We start from the raw sequence: 8,126 nt of genomic DNA, 5'->3' as shown, positions 1-8,126 counted from the left end.
TCCTGATTTCATGACCGGTTGAATCCCCAATCCCCTTGCGATGGTTAATTTTATATGTCAATTTGGCTGGGCCATGGGGCCTAGATATCCAGTCAATCATTTTTCTGGATGTTCTGGGAGGGTGTTTTTGGATGAGGTTAACATTACATTACTTCGAATAAAGCAGACTGCCCTGCACAGTGTGGGTGGGCCTCACCTAATCAGTTGAAGAAATGACTAAACCAAAAAGACTGACCTCCCATGAGCAAGGAGGAATTCTGACAGCAAACAAACGTCACACTTGAAAGCAACATCAGCTCCTCCCTCAATCTCCAGCCTGCTGGTCCACCTGCAGATTTTGAATTTGCCAGCCTCCATAATCACAAGAGCCAATGCCTTCTGATAAATCTCTCTCTTAATCTCCCTCATTTAATCTCTCTCTCTCTCTCTCTCTCTCTCTCTCTCTCTCTCTCTCTCTCTCTCCCCCCCCATACACACACACACACACACACACGCACGTGCGCAAAATCACGACACACACACACACACACACACGCCATTCATTAAGTTTCTCTGGAACATAATGACAATTACACACCTCTAATCCTGTCCAGATGAGATATAATAATGGTATTTCAGGGTTTCTGCCATGTGACAGGAAAACAGCTAGAGCAAATCTCGTCCCTGGATGACCGGATGTCTTGGTCCAATCACTGGTCTTGAGACTATGTCTGTGTCCTTCAGACTCTCTAAACCCAAGGTTGGCTAAAAGTCATAGCCTTGGGCAGTAGTCAGCAGCTCTTCCCCTGACCCCTGCCTCTTCATTGGCAAAGGGGGAGAATCTCACCTAAGCCCCCACGTGTCAAAGTCAACACTGCGACAGGAAATTCACAAGCCACGTGTGCTGGCAAATACCACGTATGGAAATACCTGCCTTTTTTTTCCTGTGGTAACTAAAGACGAGAAAGAAAGGATGAGTTGTATAAGAAATCTATTTCGGAAAACATGCTTAAGAGAAAAGGAACGTCACCCAGAAGAACGTTCTGAAAAGTTTTCACTTCCAAAGAACTTTTATAACCGACGGACGGACAGTATCGACAAGCATGATAAACAACTTGCGATGCAGGTAAAGATGAAAAGCTGGTGCGGTGAGCTATGGAGAGGTGGGGTTCTCGGAGGAACAGCCCTCTGCCTGACTCAACCTTGTTGCTCTCTCGGGTCTCAGATTAAACATCTCTTACCTTTTGCCTTGCTCAGACCTCACCCCTCCCCCGCCATGAACTGACTGAATCTCTCTCCTCCTTGCTCCCGTGACACCCTGAGCTCACCCCATCAGCATATTCCATAGGGCCCCGTGTTATCATTTCTTGTTTATTATCATTGTCACTCATAATGAAATATAAAACCTTTCAAGGGCTTGGAGCCTCTTCTATGTTATGGAGATTTGAGTCGGCTGTTCCTGGACCGCACCTTAGCACGAGATTAGTCCGCAATCAATACCTTTTTGAATGGTTGACTGGTTTCTCTTTGTTCTGAATAGTCTGACTACTCCTGGGCATGGAGGGTTTGAGTTCAAAACTATTCCGATGAGATTTTCTAGATCCGTGGCTTGTTTTACAATAAACCCTCGACTCCTTGAGACATTCTCTTTTTGGGGGCATGTAGCAAAACAGAAAGGATTCTATAAATATCCTTCGCTGCATGCATGGCAGAAGCGAACCACCCGCCACGGCGTGTAACAGAGGCACCGAAGGGAACTCAATGTCACAAGGAAAAAGAATCTAAGAGTAGAGTAGACGCCCTTGCCTACCTTTGCACAGGGTCCTCCCTCTCTGCCTCCCCCTCTGCCACACACACACACACACACACAACACACACACACTCTCTCTCTCTCTCTCTCTCTCTCTCTCTCTCTCTCTCTCACCCCCTGACCGCTGCTTCGGCTTCCTCACAGCATGGTGGCCTCAGAATAGTCAGACTTCCTACATCAGTACCTTACGGGGAAAGAAAAGCCAGAGCTCCAGGTGGAAGCTGCAAAGAATCCTTTGACCAAGGCTCCAAAGCCCTACCACGTCACGTCTGCTGGGCGCCATTGATGAAAGCCGGAAAGAGGCAGCCCACGGTCAAGGGGACAGAGGAACAGACTCCTCTGAATGCGGAGATGTCAAATGTAGATGACAGTGGCCATGTGCCGACAGGTTACCTCAAATTTCACCTTAGACGACTCTCGTTCAGAAAGACGTCCTTCCTTAGGCACCCCGTCCGCAGTCAACTGTCCCCGCTCGCTAGTCTCTGCCACCGTGTCTTCCTTTCCATGCATTTATCACAGCCTGTCATTTCTTGTCTATATGTCCAACTGTTGATCGGATTCCTCTCTGCTAGAATATAAGCTCCGCAGAGCCAAGGCCCCGACTTGTCCCCAGCTCCTGGTGCAGGACACGAAGCACAATCGATACTAGTCGGTAAGTGTGCAAACTAACGCAACAATTCAGATGCGGCAGGTCTGCCCGCCAAATTCCACAAAGTGTCTACGCAACAAAGACGAGGCCTTTTTGGCTGCCTAGGACAACACAGAGTTTCCATGGCATCAATAAATCCGTGCTGAAAAATCGCAGCGACCTTGGTCCTTATCCAGACGGTCATCAGCGGCCCATTCTTTAAATGTTTTTCGTGAAAACCGTCTGATATTTCTGCAGATGATCACAGGTGCCCTGCTGGAACTCACACTGGTCCATTCCGCTTCGTGATACAGGGCCCCTTCCCAGTGAGTTTCCTGTCATGATAGTTTATCCCTAAGTCTCAGACAGAAGAAGGAAGAGTGAAAGATAAAGGGCAATCAGTAACCTTGGCACGAGCCACGTGTCTCCTCGGAGCCAGCGACCAATTCTTTAAAACGTAGCCATGGCACCCACGGCGTTGCATGAACTGAGACATGCTTCTAGAGAACTCGCCGCCAAGTCTGGTATAAGCCGTGTGTTCCACTCACGGTGTATTCACAGCAGCTAATACCTGTGATGATAAAGAGCGACATCTCTACTCCTAAAAGTCTACACTTTAGGCATCCGGCGCGCTTTGGAGCCAAGCGAATGGACGGGTTTTGTTTGGGCTTTTCTCTTTCCACAGAGAGGGCGCGAAAGGGCCTGGGACAGGACCAGAAGGAACACAGTGTTCCAATTCTTCTCGAAATAACGGAAGCGTTGGTAAGCATGCTACCAAATCATAAGCACTTACAGTATTATAACCTGGACACCGTGCAGACAAATCCAAAATACAGACCAGGACTGAGTGTAAGCAAACAATCCTGTTCTCACTAGCCTTTCGGAAGAATATCAAAAAAGAAATTGCAAATGCACAAATAAAAATGTAAATGTTGCAGAAATACCAATGTTCTGGGGTCTCGTGTACCAAACAAAGGTGATCCGATTTAGAAAGCACGCATCGCTTGCTTTTTCTTATTTTTCTTCCTGCAACTATGATGTTTCTGACCCATCCACAGAACAGTAAACAGCTGTATGACATAGAAGCCCGACGAAAAGGGAATCATGAGGTAAGAGTCACTGCTTTTTACACATAAGGTATTTCTGCCAATTTGTGGGCGGCTGGGACAGAGCCGCGATGCGCTCTGACATCATGTCGAGATTGCGTTGATTTCTGCTTTCTCTCACCTCTTTCTAGTGACAGGTTCAGATTATGTCCTTGGAAATCGAGTCTGCGGTGTCCAAAAACAGAACCCGTTTCAGAGGAAATTACATATATGAAGAAAAGAAGATGAGGCACGCGGATTAGTGTGCGGGGCAGAGCATATAAGGTACAGAGCTTGGTGTAAAGTCATACTGGTGTTTTTAAATCTTCCTTTTGTCGTAGACAATTCCAGCGCATTGTTTTGGGCCAGATCGAAACCACGCTTTGGTGATATTTTAGACCAGGGGTAGGCGTTCCTTTTCTGTTAAGCGCTAACAGTAAATATTCTACTCTGCTGTGAGTGCACAGAAACAGCCATAGAGAATCTATGAATGAATGCGGGGGGCTTGTTCTAATAAAACTTTATTTATAAAAATGGCTGTGAGTGCACAGAAACAGCCATAGAGAATCTATTAATGAATGCGGGGGGTGTGTTCTAATAAAACTTTATTTATAAAAACAGGCAGCAGGCCAATTTTGGCCCATTGGTGGCTGTTTGCTGACTCCTGTCATAGAACAGCATAAATCTGTGTGTCCGAAAATAGAGACACGTCTAGGAGTGACAGAAATAAATTTTTTTTTTTAATGTTTGTCTTTGTCTTAGCCTGAGGGAGCTAAGGCAAAGTCACTAGAAATAAAATTGAAGTTCAGCTGCATCTTTTAGTAGCTCCCAAGGACAGAAACCCTCTCTCGATACCCCTTCGTCGTTGTCCCATCCCCAGCCCCTGGCGACCGCTCATCTGTTCTTCATCACTATAGTTTGTGTTTTTGAGAACGTCGAATAAATGGACTAATGTCCTCTGTAATTCGTTGAAACGTCTCTCACATGTAGAATTATGATTTTAAAAGTCATCCGGGTTGTAGAGCATATCAGTAGTTTGTCTCATCTGATTGTTGAGTCGTAAATGAGTGTATACAAATAGTTTTTTTTTTTTTAATCCACTCACCTGGATATTTGGCTTGTTTCTAGCTTTCGGCGATCACAAACGAATCCGCTATGAACATTTCGGTACAGCTTTGTGGAAATGTAAGTTTTGACTTCTCTAGGGAAGATACCAAGGCATTGTCTGTTAAGTGTAAATTTAATTTTATATGAAACCGCCCGTCCACGTCGCACTGTGCAGACTTTCTGCTCATAGCATTCGCTATTTTTCTGCATGAGCATCACCCCGTGAAGCTGCCACACGTGCGGGCTGAGCGATCGGGAGTCAGTTCCTTGGTGTCCCCCTTTTTAAAACGGGGACAAGCATGCCTCTCGCTGGCACGTTTCGTGAGAGACGACACTACAAAAGCAGTGACTGTAAAGCTTTATTAGGGCTTGACCCCGGGGGCAGAAGACAGAGCCATGGGCACAATGCCCGACCGGGGTCCGTTATCAAAACTCACGCGACACGATTAACTTACTAACGATCTTGGGGAAGGGGTCAGGAGATGGATGGCAGAAGTTGCTGATGCAGTTTCTTAGGTTAATAAACACTATGGAGGAACATAAAAAAGCAAAGTAATCTCCTAGGGCTCCACGAATGAGCCACACGATAAAATGTAACCCAGAAGGGAACGATTGAAGGAATAAAACTCAGAGGTACGCAGGAAGATAGCTAACGACCGATGGCCCGAAGAAGCCATGGGTTTGCCCAGATCCAAATGTGTACGAGCTGTTTGCCTACGTTAAGGATGAGATCCGGAAAATCTCAGAGACCACAGCTGTACGTTCCTCCTCATATGATAACTGGCCTCGTAAAGCCTCTCACCAAAATACTTGCTCTTTTAAAAACTGGCACATTCAGTTAAGGCTCTGAAGATGGGCGCCTCACATCCTGAACGCAGTGATATCTTAAGAGGTTCAGTTCGGTTAATACAGGGCCCTCGCACGTTCGTTAGTCACGAGGCAGAGTCAGAGGACACCACGCAAGCTAATGATATCGGAAAATAGAGAAAAAGGCCGTGCAGCCAGTGGGAGCTTCCGACGCCTTACAAAGGGCTCTGCTTGGGGTTATGATGACACGGAGCACCGATCAGTCCAGTGAAGCACAGGCAGCAAGAAAGCCCCTCACGGCAGGTCATGCCGCAGCTCACGTGGCCGCCCGAGAACCGAGAAGAGCTGGCAGGTGCCCCACGTGTCCGTCTCGCTCAGGTGTTCTTCCTCGGTGGCCGGTTGCCCTTCCCACGCTTTCCCGCCCTGTTTCTGTCGACGCGTCTGCATCCGTGGGCGCCCGTCCCTTCCAGCTTCGAGGGTCGTAACAGGGAGCCTCAGGCACAGGAGGCGGACGACGCCTCTGAGGCTTCGCGGGGACGGTGGGCAGCAAAATGGGGATCTCGCCAAATGACGGGGGGGACCCCTGAGAGGTGGTCTGCGCCTTCGGTCGGGCAGCTGAGGTTCCGCCTCTGTACTTCGGTATTTTGGCATTAATACCACGTGGCCTTGGTGCGTGTGAGACTGGCAGCATTCGGGATGTTTTTCTCGCCGTTTCTCCAGCAAGCAGCTATCAGTCTGTCCATTTTGGAGACAAAGGCTCTGTGATTAAGCGCAGCTTGTCATGCCAAGCCCCGGACTGCCTTCTCCTCGTGAGCGTTTCGATGCTGTTTGACTGTGACGAAATGGATGTCACATAAAATAGGCTATTTTAAGCAATTTAAGCACAAGTCAGTGGCATTACGACATCCATGCCTTCGTCCAACTGTCATCGCTCTGTTTCCAAAACTTTCCCCCATCTCCCCAATCTTTGATCATCTCTCTTTCTTGAAAATAATGTCGTGGCAAACAGAGATAACTTAAAACTTGTCGGTGGGGGGTAGATGGGGTAAAAGGGGTCAAATATGTAAAATTATAGGAGAAAAACAAAAAAACGCCCTCTTAGACACGTTTAAGTATCCACGTCACGGCATTAAGCACATTGCCATCGGCGTGTGGCCATTGTCACCCCCCACCTGCAAAACTCGTTCATCTTTTCGAACTAAAACTCTAGGCTCCTTAAACAACGAAGCCCATCTCCCCATCCCGTAGCCCCTGGTAACCATCGTTCCACTGTTTGTCTGTGAGAAGGGGACCCCTCAGAGCACCTCGGAGAGATGGAAGCACCCAGAACTTATCCTTTGTGTCTGCCTTGCTCACTTAGCAAAATGTCATCGAGGCTCATCGATGTCAGAGCAGGTCTCAGAATGTCCTTCCTTTTTAAGACTGAATATATTCTATTCCCAATCTATGTCGCATTTTGCCTATCTATTGATCCCCTGATGGACACTTGGGTTATTTCTAGCTTTTTGCTATGAATGCTGATAGACGCTACGTGAGTCCCAATTTTCAACTCTCTTAACAGTACACGCTTAGGAGGAGAGTTGCTGGGTCGTACGGAATTCTACGTCGAGCTTTTGAGGCTTTCCCTGTGGGTTTCAGTCTTTTATTCAACGACAGATAATAATAGTTAAACCCCTTGACCCGCGTGTCCATTTTTATGGGATTTTACCGAATACACACTAAACCCGCAAGGATTTCCAGTGGAACGATCTAAAAAACTGTTAAAAAAAAAAATACACAGTCCCCAGGGAGGGTGATCCTGGCTGATTAATACTGAATCCTTACGCCCTTGTCGAAAATGCAGTGATGTGACAACGAGCTCATCAAGAGTCTTTTAAAATTAGTTTCAGAAACATCTTGCTAAACCGTACTGTGGAAGTAGTCAGTTTGGCACGGCTATTTTTAGGGATGTAATTGCATGGGGGAGAAATTCCTTATTTTGAAAAATGGAAGCCGTGCCCGCCCCCCGCCCCCCGACACACACGGAGACGAGATGACAGAGAGACACACGCTCCTGGCTCCTGGCCGCTGCAGTCCCGCAGAAATCTGATAAAACATCAGAGACAACTTTGCTCTTCTGCTTCACAAGGAAGAAGGGGACGATTCGTCCTCCGCCGAGACGGGCGAGGAGCCTTCCTCCCAGCCTTCCTATTTAAAGCCGGGTCCGAGCAAAGCGTCAGTCCCACGTCCCTGGGGACGGACTAACAGCATCCGCGATGGGGTGCGTTCAGAGCAGCGATGATCACGCCAGGGGCGCAGACCCCCTGTGCCCCCTACTGCAGAGCAGCCCAGCAATTTCAGGAACATTGGCTTTCACTGCTCTGGGAAACGTCTTGTCTGTAGTTCATTTTGGCACCGGGGTGTCCACGATGCCGAGGGCCCTGGGGACGCCAACAGGGTCATCTGACATCGCCGAGCACGAGTCACTGATGCCTTACGACCGAAAGGAAAGACAGCAGCGAACCCAACTGTGATTCAGACGTCCGTCCGGTGGAAATTTTCTCTTCCTTCATCTTTTCTTAACGTGAGGCAAGAAAAAAGTGTCCTGCGGTTTTAGATTTCTCGAGCAACCTTTGGATCACGACGAAGTGGACGGTGCTTTTGCAACACTCGAAAGCGGCCCTGGCACAGGCTCGCTGGGGGGGGCCCCGGCTTCAGAGCCCCCGCAGCA

This window comes from Pteropus alecto, unplaced genomic scaffold (assembly GCF_000325575.1).
Source record: "Pteropus alecto unplaced genomic scaffold, ASM32557v1 scaffold18, whole genome shotgun sequence".
Lineage (NCBI taxonomy): Eukaryota > Metazoa > Chordata > Mammalia > Chiroptera > Pteropodidae > Pteropus > Pteropus alecto.
The sequence above is the reverse complement of the archived record's forward strand: the minus strand, read 5'-3'. Positions refer to the sequence as shown.